This window comes from Daktulosphaira vitifoliae, unplaced genomic scaffold (assembly GCF_025091365.1).
Source record: "Daktulosphaira vitifoliae isolate Bord-2020 unplaced genomic scaffold, ASM2509136v1 Scaffold_1, whole genome shotgun sequence".
Lineage (NCBI taxonomy): Eukaryota > Metazoa > Arthropoda > Insecta > Hemiptera > Phylloxeridae > Daktulosphaira > Daktulosphaira vitifoliae.
In genome coordinates this window covers 49,120,505-49,135,158 of record NW_026099572.1, presented here as the reverse complement: position 1 = coordinate 49,135,158, position 14,654 = coordinate 49,120,505, and the positions used below count along the sequence as shown (strand labels likewise).

Below are 14,654 nucleotides of genomic sequence, written 5' to 3'. Positions count from 1 at the left end.
TACCATATTGAAAAATATACTATTTTTGTATGATAATTATGGGTTTTGTATTTTATTTTAATAGAAGTTGATGTTGCTTTTGCAATTATCCATCAATTTTTTAAAATTAAACACTATCTACAGATTTGCATCGAAGCGTTTCTTATGATAGTGATTTTAATCACTGTCAGATTAAATCTATACTGGACCCTACTATGCAATTTTTCTGTTGATTTAACAAAATAATTGTTAATTTGTTCAATTTTTTTAATCTTTGGGCAAAATACTGGTTAAATTAACAAAAATTATGTTTCATTTAACAAAAAGTTTATTGGACGTATTTTATTTGTTAATTTTATCGGAGAATATTTTTCAGTGTCTAGCGGTTATGAGTAACGTCTTTAAATAACTCTGTGTCAAACTCGTTTAGATCCATTTAGCTAAAAATCTAAAAACATTGACTTTTAATCATAGAATTTTAGATTTCTTATTTAATAAAAATTGATCACTTGTGGCTAACATTATTTAAAATTATAATAAAAATATAATTTAAAAATTCAAAATAAATGAAATAAATTTAAAACATTAGTATGGTGATTTTCCGAAAATTGGGTTAGGTATGTATAAGATATTTTTGCAGTATAAACTAAGATTTTAATACGGAGTTTTTCATACAACATTTAAATTATTTTTATGCTTCGATTAAATTTACATACGAACAGTAGTTGAAGGAAAATTGTTTTATTTAGATTTATTCAATACAGGTGGCTCTAATGTGAGCTTCCTCCTCACCGCCCCGTCATTGTCTCTTTTGCTTTTTGTCGCATATAAACTTATTGTACATATAACTGTATAGATTGTAAGTTTTCTAATAAACACGTTCTTAAAAAAAAAAAATTAAAATTTATCGGAAATTTATTTGTTCAGGTACATTCCGAATAATTCGAATTCGCATAAAAAATGTATTCAATAATTACTGCATTGAAATTAGAAATCCTCTTTTTTTTTTTATTTAGATATCCTAATGCAGCACAGGAAAAAAATCCAGAGTACTCTCTGAAGATGATAAGGGACATACGGTGGAAAAACCAACCTCTTGTGCTAACATCTCTGGTTAATGTGGAGGAGATTATCAGGTCTTAAGAGTGAACTGGTAGGCTCTTACTAGTTCTGGACGATAATAGTCCATTCTACCAAGTTCCTCTGATGTACCTCAATGGACAGGAAGAAATATTTGTTGGTCAAGTCCTTGCTAATATTTCTTTTTTAAGAAACTACGTCCCTTATTTGAGGACATCTAATGTGGTAGCCGTAGATGGGACATTCGTAGTGCTGTCCAAAATTCCAAGTGATATAGAAGAGCTAGTTACAATTCATATCATTATGGACAATATAGTGAGATGAAAAAAAAATCATTATTTAATTAATAACAATTACTTTTTGGAACACATTAGTAAATTATCGCTGTTATTTATTTTTCCAGTCTATTCCTGTTGTTTATGTTCTGATTAATAGCAGAACAGAAACAGCGTACATTAGGTTATGGCAATTTTCGAGGAGTGATTTGCCATTCTCTTTGATAAACTGGGAGAGTATTGTTGTAATTACAGACTTTTAAACGGCAATGAGGAATGCTGTTAAAAGAGTGGCACCAGAAAGCTCTTTAATAGGGTGCTGGTTTCACTTCAACCAGGTTGAAGTCCATATCTATCATCATGATTTAAGGATAAATTTAATAAATAATTCTTTTAATTTTAATTTAGTGTATCATAAGATACATACAAACACATAATCTGCTCGATTTGGTAAAAATCAACCATCACGCAGTAACGATAGTTAGAATGGTATTTAAATTTACTTGCTATTGATAACTATATGATTGTGAACATAATACATTTTTTTAATTCCCATCAGATCATGGCATTGCCTCATTTGCCTCCAAAACCGATTGATGACCTTCCTGAGTTTTTTCAGATAACTGGTGGGTTAGCACAACAAATAACTGTGGCAGTAGCAGTGATCCTCTTTTTTGACCTTGAGGTTCTATTGCACTATATCCAAAATTATTGGATAGACACAATTGGACCTCAAGAATTCTCAGTTTATGGCTTCAGCATACGAACAAATAATTACTTGGAAAGTTTCCACAGTACTCTCCTAACAATGTACGGGAGTCATTCACCAATGTTGTCATTTTATGGTACTTAGACATATAAATACAATAAATTACATGATTTGTTATTTTTATTGCAGATAACACTAAATAAAATAGCATCAATATATATATATATAAATATACTAATGAATATAATATTTAAATTATAAATAACATCATCATTTATTATTACACTAATTATGTAACTTACACATTTATGAATTTAAAACAGAAAAGTTACGTTGTTTTGAGAGGAGGGTCAGAAGGGAATTTTACCAAACCATTAACGGCTAACAAGTAAATAAAATTTAAAAATAAAAAAATTGGTTATGCATACTTGATATTATTACATTTTTGTTTTGAGGTTCGTAGAACCATACTTACCAGTAGAGATAGGAATAATGGTCTGATTACCAGTGCTATGCAGCAGATAGTTTTGGGTCGTTATAATGTGTCTGCCTTATTGAGAAGAGTGGCCAATGCAGCCCACGGTTACTGGGAGAGCCATGTTGGACCAATACCTATTGGTAAAAAAACAATATATTTTAATGTTATAGTTAATAATTGATTCACTAAAATCATGTGTTAAATAAGAAAATGTCTGCTTAGATATATATTTTATACCAGCAATCTTACTATAAATCCAATAAAGGTAATAAAACAGGTAAATTATAAAACAAATTAAATAATATATCTTTATAACCAAGTATATTTTATTTTTATGAAAATTTAACACTAAACAAACTAATTAGAACAAACTAAACAAATTAGCATAACCAGTATCAATTTTAAGTCAGGTAGTACCTAATTATGTCAACCTAAATTAATGTTACAGGACAATATATTAGTACAATTATTCTATTTGTTCAACAAGTAAAATCTTTACTCTAGATCAGAACTATCAGCTTGAGAAAATATCATTCGACAATGATATTTCACGCAGTCTATACATTTTAAAATATTATTTTCCTGTGACTTTAGATGAAAGTCCTGCGGAACCACTGACACTTAGACCTTTAAGTCCACCACCAATCAGTGACCAGCCGATCTGGATCATTCAAAGTAGATCTTATGTGTCTATACAAACAAGAGCAGGTAGACAAGGTGGACGGCGGGCTGGAAGAAGATATACTGGTAGCACACAGCAGAGACCAGTTGTTGTGGAAGGTATGAAAAACAACAGTGACGTTTATGATAATTTAAAATATTAATAAATAAACAGCTAAATTGATTTTTGCATATTAAGGTTGATGAGGATACACGACCTGTAAAAGTGGACATTAAAATAATAAATCTAAAGTAATATAGAAGCTTACTTTTAAAGCCTAGAATATTGAATTTTAATTTATAAATAACACAAATTTATGGTTTTCTTTTTGAATACTTAGAGAATCTGATCAAGCAGAACATACGTATTAAATCTTACTATAAGTATCTAACAAAAATAAATAATTACACACGTGGATTGACTGAGTAACTGATTTATACTTAGCCTCAAAACTCATAACTCTAAAGCGTATAGTAAATTTATATGTAAAAAAAAGCATTAATTGGTTATTAAATTATTTTTTGTATTTTATAATGAATAAACGTCAATAAGTCGAATTCTATTTATTTTAGCTTCGCATCGAAGCTGAGAAGGTATTAGTTTTGCTATAATGTGTTTTTTTTTTTTTTTGTGTCTGTTACTACTTTTTCTCAGCTCTCACCGAACCGATTTCTTTCAATGATACGTAAATGGGGGAAATCGCTCAAAAAATTACAATTTTAAAAATTGGTGATTCTAGACATTTTTTCAATTTTTTTTACAAAAAACTGCCAATCCTTTTTCAAAAATGAACATATCAATATAATTTTTTTTTTATAGATGCTTGATGTCTTTACTTATCATTCGGTATATTTTTTTTCATAAATCTGAACCTTTACCTGCCCACAGGGGGGATTTAAAATGACAACTTTTTCACAAAAAATTAATTTTTTCAACTTAACTTTTGAAAGTGTTCCGGAAAGTCTGACACTTTTATATATATCTTAAATTAAAGCTAATGTAGTATACTTTATCATGGAAAAAAAATGTCGGACTTTATTTTGTCTTCACGGTGAAAATTGCTACCGAATGCTATTATTGTGTGAATATACTCGATTTTATTTTTTACATTTTACATCAATACAATTTTTATATCCCTCTTTTATTCGACATACTTTATCTTAATCAGGATATAAATAAAGAAATAGCAGATCATGTAGCTTTTGGAATAATCAACCAATTTTTTAAAACTAAACACTATCTAAAGATTTGCATGGAAGCGTTTTTTATGATAGTGATTTTAATCACTGTCATATATCATTATACTTGACCCAACTATGTCACGTCACCACTGTGCCGCGACCCCCCTGTGCTGAGTTTTTTTTATTTTAACATTTATTCACTAGTTTTTCTAATATGGATACAAAGTATACCTGATGGGCTTGATGGGTTTTATTAATTAGCCCGATTATTAATCGGGTTAATATTATACAACTTTTGAGTGAAGGAAAAGCCATAGCTATATATATTTACAACCACTATCAATCGATCTTCTGTTGGATGGTATCTCTTTGTACCACTTTTTTGTCGACAAAATTAAATTGAAATTCAAATATAACACACTGCTACAAATTGGTATCGCCCTCGACTTTCTTTTTAAAAATTCATAGTTTAATTAATTATTTATTTACTACAAAATTATCACAAACATTAAGATTCAAAACAAAAAAAGTTAAATATAGAAGAGATCCAAAGTAGTACAATCGAAGCATTTATATAATTAGTATTGATTGATATCTGACAGTAGTTATAATCACTATTGTATAACTGTTATACAATAGTGATTATACTTATATAGTAACAAATTAAAAAAAGTCAATCATATCCACCAAAAATTACATGATAGTTGACTTTAGAGGACGATTACTCATAGAAGTCGTCGGAACGTCTGTTAATGTTATAGTACATTAAATAATCTATAATTTAATTAAGATTTAAACTACGTAGATATTCTGTTGAAATGCGAAACACTTCAAAATCAGTGATTTTTAATTCGAAAGTTATATGCTCAGTAACTCCTAAAAATCAATATAAGGGAATCTATATTAATATATAAATATATTAAAAATATTGTAATTATGAGAAATATTTTCATTGTTTTTTTTAATTAATAAGACAAACTAGTAAACGAAGAATAATAAAGAGAAATTCTGTTTTTAAAATAAATAGCGAAAAACAAGATCAATAATTAAAAAAAACCCAGCACAGTGGTGAAGTAGCATAGTTGGATCAAGTATAATGATATCTGACAGTGATTAAAATCACTATCAAAAAAAAAAATGCATCGATGCAAATCTGTAGATAGTGTTTAATTTTAAAAATTGGTGGATTATTCCAAAAGCTACATGATCTGCTAGTTTCTTTTTAATATCCTGATTAAGATAAAGTAAGTCGAATGAAAAAGGGATTATTAAAAAATATTATTTCTCATAAAAAAATTATGTTGATCCATACACTTTTCAATAAGTTATAGCATTATAAAGTTAAAAATGTAAAAAATAAAATCGAGAATTTTCAGACAATAATAGCATTCGGTAGCAATTTTCACCATGAAGACAAAATAAAGTCCCACATTTTTTTTTCCATAATAAAGTATATTACATTAGCTTTAATTTAAGATATATATAAAAGTGTCAGACCTTCCGAAACACTTTCAAAAGTTAAGTTGAAAAATGTCTACTTTCTATATGCATTTTTTAGATTTGAAGCTCCCTCGTATATAGGGAAATGGTCTGATTTAAAAAAAAAGTATGTCGAATGAAAGATGTATATAAATACTACTTTTCATGAAAAAATTGTATTGATCCATACATATTTTTGTAAAAAAAATTGAAAAAATGTCTAGAATCACCAATTTTTAAAATTGTAATTTTTTGAGCGATTTCCCCCATTTACGGAGAACGAAAGAAATATTTTCAATTTTTAAGGGTAATGCCTTCGACTAGATACAATTTGTGATCATTTGACGTATCATTGAAAGAAATCGGTTCGGTGAGAGCTGAGAAAAAGTGGTAACAGACAAAAAAAAAAACCCCCATCATAGTAAAACTAATACCTTCTCAGCTTCGCATCGAAGCTAAAAGATTCGATTGACTTTTAATGAAAAAGATAAAATGGGTTCGGACGCGTTAAATCTGATTCTCTGTTTGTACATTGACACGGCCCCGCATCGCATCGTTATGGCTTGATGCGATACAACTTGGGTCCAGCACTACTGGCACCTAAATTAGTACGTACGTGGACGTGTAGTTAAGTCGTACCGTTGAGTTTCCTAACTCGTTGGCCAGTGATCTGGCGTGTTTTTAATTATTACGTAGTACGCACGTTTTGTATACGATCGATGAGTCGTTCCGTGGAATTTTGCTGATTCGTCGCCAGTGATAAAATGGTGGTTCATTTTTTTTTTTTGTGTTATTCCACGGCCTATCGCCATTTCATTGCGAATCTTTCAACTGTCAATTGCTTAAAACAGTTATCTCATATAACATCATTACAAGATCGCATAACTTAGTCCATGATTACTTCGTTAATCAATCTGGAAACTACTCCATGTAATCAAATCCGTGGATTGGCTTGGTTGGAGTATATCATCTCATTGTATATAAAATTATTTTATTATTCAATGTCATTACATTTGTATTTTGCGGACGTCTGATTTAATTTTAATTTTAATTTTACTTAATTAATTAGCCACAAGTGATCAATTTTTATTATATAATTATGGCGTTCGGGCCTTTTGATCATAATAAAGAGTTAAAGAGTATGTGTTTAGCGTTGATAATGGTAACATAGTTTCCGAAATACGTATCCGCGACTTTTCATTAATTTTTTGTGGCTTTGAGTTTAATATTTTTTAGTTTTTTTTAAATTAATAACATTTTTAATATAGTTTTAATTTTACTTAATTAATTAGCCACAAGTGATCAATTTTTATTATTATATGAATTTATACATTTGAAAAATTTGAATATTTAATAACGTACTAATTATATAAATGGTAATCTTATTCTTCATTTTCTGTTATGGTTAAAAATTTATTATTGAAATTCCTTATTATTGTTACTATTAGTCACACGTGCCAACCCTCTTAGTAGGTTCCTGGTGGCGAACAGCGTGAGAGGAATTTTTGCAGTTCTAAAATAATTAAACGTCGCAAAAATATTAATTATATAAATAATCAGTTATATCTTCCATTAACATTATAATGAAAATTGGTATCATATCAAAAATTTCATGAATACAAAATACTTAATATTAATTATTAATACATTGTAAATAGTTGTTTTCATTTCTGATGAGTTAGATTAGAGTTGTTCTAAACGTTAAATTCAACTGGTTAAGTTATCAAATTATGTAATTAAAACAAGTTAAGTTTGTAAACTTAAATTTAACTTTAAAACTAGTTTGTACCCAGCTTTTCAACAATATAGTTTAATTATAGAACATAATGATATAAATTTTCATTTGAATTTCCTCCATGTCTCCTTACTTATTAATTATTCAATGAACTCACATCACTTAGGAACACCAGAAGATGGCAATATTATCCTGTATAGTCAAGATACGTACGAAGTTTGTTTCGTACAAGGCATCTAGACCGTAAAACAGCTAATTGTGCACCACACTAGAATGCCGTCTTACCTTAAGCCTGTTTAAATCACTATTATTGTAGCGAGATAGAGGGGTCACCTGAGTGGATACCGGTTAACCACACTTCCAATAAATGACGAGAGTAGACAACAATTAAAAAACAAATAACCACATATATTAAAGGTTCTTTAACGAATATCTTAAAATTTAAGGGATAGCGGGAAATACTAATGATCGACGAAGCGACATAAATCAAATAGTTAAACTCGACTAAAACAAAATAATAAATAACATAATAATAAAAAAATAATACAAAACTCAACTGAATAAATGAAGTTGTTGATAGTGGAGAACGGAATGTATGAGATATTTTGATAATAGTGTTATACGTCTTGGTATCACGATGAAAGCATAAAGCTAGGGAGCGATTACAGCAATATAGGTATTTAGTGATGGGCCAAATCATTGAAGGCGTGCAATAGCATGAGAACTTTAAGCACAAAGATACAACAAAACAAAAAAATAAAAATAACCGCTTACAAAACAAACACGTAGGCCATCGATTTGCCGTTCTGAGTAGGCAAGGGGGTGATTAAAGCAAAGACGCTAGATATCAGCTATCGCACAATATAATATAATCATCAACAGTGTTTGTGACAACTGGTCCACTAGGTCTTTGATAATGGCGTTCTCTACCAAACAAAGTTATTACATTATATTGGAAGTACCACAACTTCTAGCATAACCTTCAGCGAGTAGAACTTAAATCAGGGTCCTATTTTTTAAGTTTAATTGAGCTCCTAGAAAATTACCATATGCCTTTTTCTAAATATTGGTGAATATAATTTATTTGATAGTAAATGATAAATTCAAAATAATAGTTTTCTCAATTTATACTATTGTTATGAAGTTAATTTTATTGTAACATTTGAAGACTGTAAAATTTCTAAACGCCATTTATTTGATTTTCACTAATCGAGTACTAAAATATTCCCAAATACCATCGGATTATTAAAATCCCTTTTATACACAATATAAAAATACAATTTTTATATTTTTAATATAATATTTAAAACTAATAATTTTTTTCTTAAATTAAAGAAATTTCAAAATTACCACTTCTCTTAAAACGATTTGTATACTAGTGGCTCAGATCCTATTGCTATACAATGTATACAGCTCAGATCTAAGATTAAAATTTCATCTCTTTTTTTAATAAAAAAACAAAGTAGTTATTTTGTATACTTAATTCTACCAAAAAATTAGAATTTTAAACTCAATTAATATGAACTAATTTAAGTATTTTTGAAGTAAAACTTTTTTATAAAGGGTCCGATAGTATAGTATATTTTATATTATAATTTTGCACTATATTTTCAAAAATTTAAGTAATTTTATTTAAAATGTATTAGATAATTTAATTTCAAAAAATCATTTGAATCGTGCATAAAAATATTATTATTTGCCAGGCTCTGTAACTTCGATGACAATAAATATGAACAATGATGACAAGTTCAGGTTACCGAAAAAAAAATTTAAAACCGCAGATTAAATGGGCAACTGTGCTGACGAAGCTTCTGGTACACAAGAACCGAGTTAAAGTAACCAAATAGTCGTTCAAGCTGATGTTCATCGTCCTGTATCTGATACTGAACGTGCAAGACAATATCGTATACGACAACGTAAAAAAAATCGCGAGATAGCCCTGGTGGTGTATCAACGTTATCATCGAGCCCTATGTAAATAACAGAACGTACAAGACAATATCGTATACGGAAAGGTGAAAAAATATTGCAAAATAATCCAAATGCTAGATTAACGTTATCACCTAGTCCTGTATCGGATTCAGTAGCGATAAATAGAACCACAATCACACGGCATTTAAAATATTAATATCTAAATTGCTAGTATTTTCTTTGGAAATTACCTATCAATATCGCATGTTGTTTAAATATATTAAAGTCATCATTACTGATGAAATAAGCATGATTGGTGCTGATTGTTATTCAAAACCAAAGAACGTCTGCAGCAAATCACAGGCAATTTCAAGAATAATTTTGGAGGATTGGGTGTTATTTTCATTGGTGATTTGTGTCAGCTACCACCAGTTTGAACGACTTCAATCTATCTGCCACCAAAAAGAAATATATTTGGGCCAATTTTATGGAGGGGCCTCCAATTTTATGAACTAGACCAAGTCATAAGAAAGGTTAATGTACCATTCGCATCTATCCTGACTAAAATTGGTAATGGTGATAAGCTTGATGATCATGAACTGACTCTAATACAATAACGATTTTTTCCTAAAGCGTGGTGTTGATATACTTTGTCCAAGTGGAATATACATATTTAACACGAACCACTTAGTTAATGAGTACAACCACCAGATTTTAATCACTGGCAGAAAAAAGGTTGTTTCAACAGCAAAAGATATTTACATTAATTGTTCATCATCAAATCAGAAAGCACTCTTGAGGCAAATCATCATCATTGTAGCAGTTTATATTTCATCAAATCAAAAAATAGATGATATAGTTTATTTTTTAAATAAATCGCTACTTACCTTTACTACCGAAAGTGCAACATTACTCAACAGAAGAGAAGATAAATTGCCTATGATTTTGAGTGGAGACTTTAATGTTAATTTTGCATCAAATAGATCAGAACCATTAAAACAAATTTTGCTTGAAAATCTTAATTTATCAATGAATAATAATCCAAAAACTCCAACAACTCTATAAGGAACTCTCTTACATAATGCTACTGTTTCATTTATAAAGACAACTGTTTGCTCGTCTTCCATTTGTCTCCTTCTTTCTAATAATATACGTAACATGTTGCCTTGAGCGATAGGTTCGAATTCTTCTCTCAGTCTTTTTTCTAACTCACTCCAGGATAAATTTTTCGATTCTATATTGTCATAAAATATTAACGCGGGTTTTTTTTGTTGCCCATTGCTATTTTATTGACTATTGGTTTTTGAGTGTTAAGTATTTGGTTAAAATTTAGTTATTTTTCTCTATCATTTATTAATATATACATAAGTAATTTAGTCCTTAATTGAGATACCTTTCCTGTTGATGTAAGATTTCTTTTCTCTAACTCTGTTTCTAATTCCGCTCTTTTTAGTCTGTTTATAAATTCTACGGCTTTTCTCTGTTCCTCAGTTGCACCTTCTATCTCGAGTATACCTGCTTCTTCAACATTAGAGTTATTTTCCATTATTTATAAAACTAAATTCCTTTTATAATTAAATTTTTTTTTATATTGAGAACTTTTTTCTCCTCTTTTTTTTTATCTGAAAATTTTGTTTGTCAAATCCTCTGTTTTATATTTTTGTTATCTCTCAAATTACTAATTTTAAACTTTTTTTGTACTAAATTCTCCAATTAATTCTTAAGTATCTTATCTCTTTTTATTCTTAATTTTTTTTTTATAAATTCTCTAATTAATTAATGCTTTTCAAGATTCTATCGGGGCAATGTGATTCGAAAGTCTATTATTGCTTATAATGACATGCACATTAGATTGGAATAATCTTACCTGATTATGTAATAATACAGTTCAACTTCAATAATACAGTTTTAACTTGTGGGGTGACAATAAACACATAAACTCGCATAATCACTAATTTGTAGACAATGTCTTTAATAAGTTTATTATTATAATCACATAATATGATAAAATATTAGCAATGCAAAATTGACATGAGGAAAAATTATACAATAAAATGTTTTAATCAGTTTTTTACAGGCACGAGTAACATAAAAATATTTTTACAATTTTCACGGGTAGGCGAAACAGAGCCGGATGATAATCGCAACATGCTCGCATCGGGGTAAAATCGAAACGGGACGAAACTATAAGCCCAAGGATGTTATTAGTGCATTTCCCAAGTCCCCTTCCATAGATGTACATAATCATCGTCCGGCTCTCATTGGGTTTCACATTTTAGGTTTTTTACAATCTGTTTATATCGTGAAAGGGTTTCTTTAATTATGGACAATAAAGAGTAACATTCGACTGTTTGCATGTGTTGGGAAGGCGCGGATGTGTGTGGCGTGATCATAAGAGTTGTGTGTTTGGATGTTTTAGAGGATAAAAAAGTGGTGATTATGTTTTGTGTTTTATATGAAAAATTTGTATTCTAAGATAGAATTTCTGTGCGTGTTGAGAAATGAAAAGAAAAAATGAACAGAAGAACGTAGTGTTTTTGTGTAGAGGGCCTATTACAACATAAAGGTATTTTATTTTTCCCAAATCAAGCACTNTTACAACATGGAGGTATTTTATTTTTCCCAAATCAAGCACTGGTTTAATATATATTTATATGTACATCGAATTTTTCAGTATCAGATTAATTAATTCATTAATCCATTGATATTTTTTCTTTTTAATAAATTATAAATAAATGCTTACCTTAAATAAAATGAGAAATATAAATATGTACTTCTTAAGGAATGCACTTAAAATTTCACAATATGTTTCATTGATAAGTATACAAATAAATGTATAAGCATCTTAAAAATTAATTTAAATAAAACATACTAAGTGTCAGTCAACGCAATAATTTCTAATCATAAAAAATTCATAACTTTTCAATTACACGTACACTTCTTTCCGCTGTACGCAACCTTGTGACATATCGTTGTTGACGAGTGGCAATATAATACAACTGTAAAGTTAATAATTCCTTTGTAGCATTTTCTAATCATATACAAGCATCAGTTACCACCTTACATTGTCTATCGACAACACTAGATAGCGCCACTTATTCCAAAAATTTGTTATATTATATTCATGTAACATGTTACATAAAATGTTACTTATACTACATATAATAAAAGCACAACATAATAACAAAATAAAATTCCTTATACATACATTGAACTTCACATAATACCTGGTAGCCAAATTTCTGGATTATTTCAGCAGTCGTAAACAATAAATTGTCGGGTAACCTATCTATTATATCGATGGATCTAAGAAGTGTATATTCGTTTTTTGTACATTTATCATTGAACATTTTATCATTTGGTATATTTTTTTGATAATCTGACCCTTTAACTGCCTATAGGAGAATTCAAAATGATAACTTTTAATGTATTTCTTAAAATAAAGCTTATGTAATATCCTTTAATTTGAAATTAACTCTGGACATGTATACGTTTTAACTTTTGAAAATGTTTCGGAAACACTCTGAGCTTTAAATATAAATCAAATTAAGCTTACAATAAATACTATAAGGTCGAAAAAAAATTTGTCCTGACACTTTTTCTTCTACACCCAAAGAAAAACCTCAATCAATTTTGATAGAGAAATTTTATCAAGGGTTTATGATAATATTTTATTAATACGAACAAAATAATTATTCTTATAAATAATTATTGTTCAAGACAAGAAAAAAAACTATCATATTGATAAATATATCATAGTTTCAATAGTAATGATATATTTATCAAATTGAACAATGAATTTATTATATAGATCGAGGTTTTTCTCTGGGTGTATGAAAAAATGGCCATCGAATTTAACAAAAAATGTGATTTTTATGTAGAATTCACTGTTTAATATGAAATATTTTAATACTTAAAATTGCCATAACTTTTTGAAAAATGAACAAATTAAAATAATTTTTTATCTTCGATGTGAAGCTGAGAAGGTATTATTTTTACTATGATGTGTTTTTTTTTGTGTCTGTTACCACTTTTTCTCAGTCTCACCGAACCGATTTCTTTCAACGATACGTCAAAAGATTACAAATCGTATCTAGTCGAAGACATTACCCTTAAAAATTGAAAAAATTTCCCTCGTTCCCCTTAAATGGGGGAAACTTCCAAAAATATTACAAATTTAAAAATCGCTAATTTTCGATATTTTAAAATTTTTTTTTTCTCAAAACTGCCATAACTTTTTCAAAAATGAACGAATCAACATAATTTTTTTTTATAGATGCTTGATGTCTTGGCCTATCATTTTGTATATATTTTTTTATAAATCTGGCCGTTTATCTGCCTATAGAGGGGATTCAAAATGTCTTTTTTAACTTAACTTTTGAAAGTGCATTTTTTTCTTAATTCTTTTTGAGTTAGAAAAAATTTTCAAATTATTTGATTTTTATGTCATTTAGATTCAATAATTTCTATATATATCAAGGATCCATCACTGTAGTTTCCCCTCGTGAAAAAAAATATCTTATTCATGTTAATATTATTTTACATTTTTATTACATGTATATATTTCTCTAGATGAAAACAAATCAAAAGATAGAGTTATGTTAAGTAAGTTGACTTTTTCTAACATTAACTTTAATGAATTTAAGAATTATAATGTATAACTACAAATGTTAAATAGATATAAAAATCAGTCATAACTTAAAAATAAAATTTCTACTGAATTATGATTAAAAATTTTTTTAGCTTTGAAGGAAAGCTGAGAAGGTATTAATTTTACCATAATGTGTGTGTTTATTTTTATGTCTGTCACTACTTTATTTCAACTCTCAGTGAATCGATTTTACTCAACGATACTTCAAAAGATCACAAAATATTTGTAGTTTCTAGATTCTAGTTGAAGAAATAACCCTCAAAAATTAAANGTAGTTTCTAGATTCTAGTTGAAGAAATAACCCTCAAAAATTAAAAAAAATTTCCTTATTTTAATAAATGGTTTAAAAACCCCAAAAAATTACTATTTTAAAAATCAGATAATTCTGACATTTTTAAACTTTTTTTTCCTAAAACTGTCATAACTAATTTTTTCAACATAACTTTAAAAAATATTCCATAAATACTCAGAGCTTCAAAAATTTGTTAAAATAAAGCTTATATTATGATTATAAGT

General features: G+C 28.3%; 1 pseudogene; it reads left to right on the top strand.

Moving 5' to 3' along the window:
- The window catches only part of LOC126893960 (uncharacterized), a 67,971-nt pseudogene that overhangs the window by 45,371 nt on the left and 7,946 nt on the right, over positions 1-14,654 (top strand).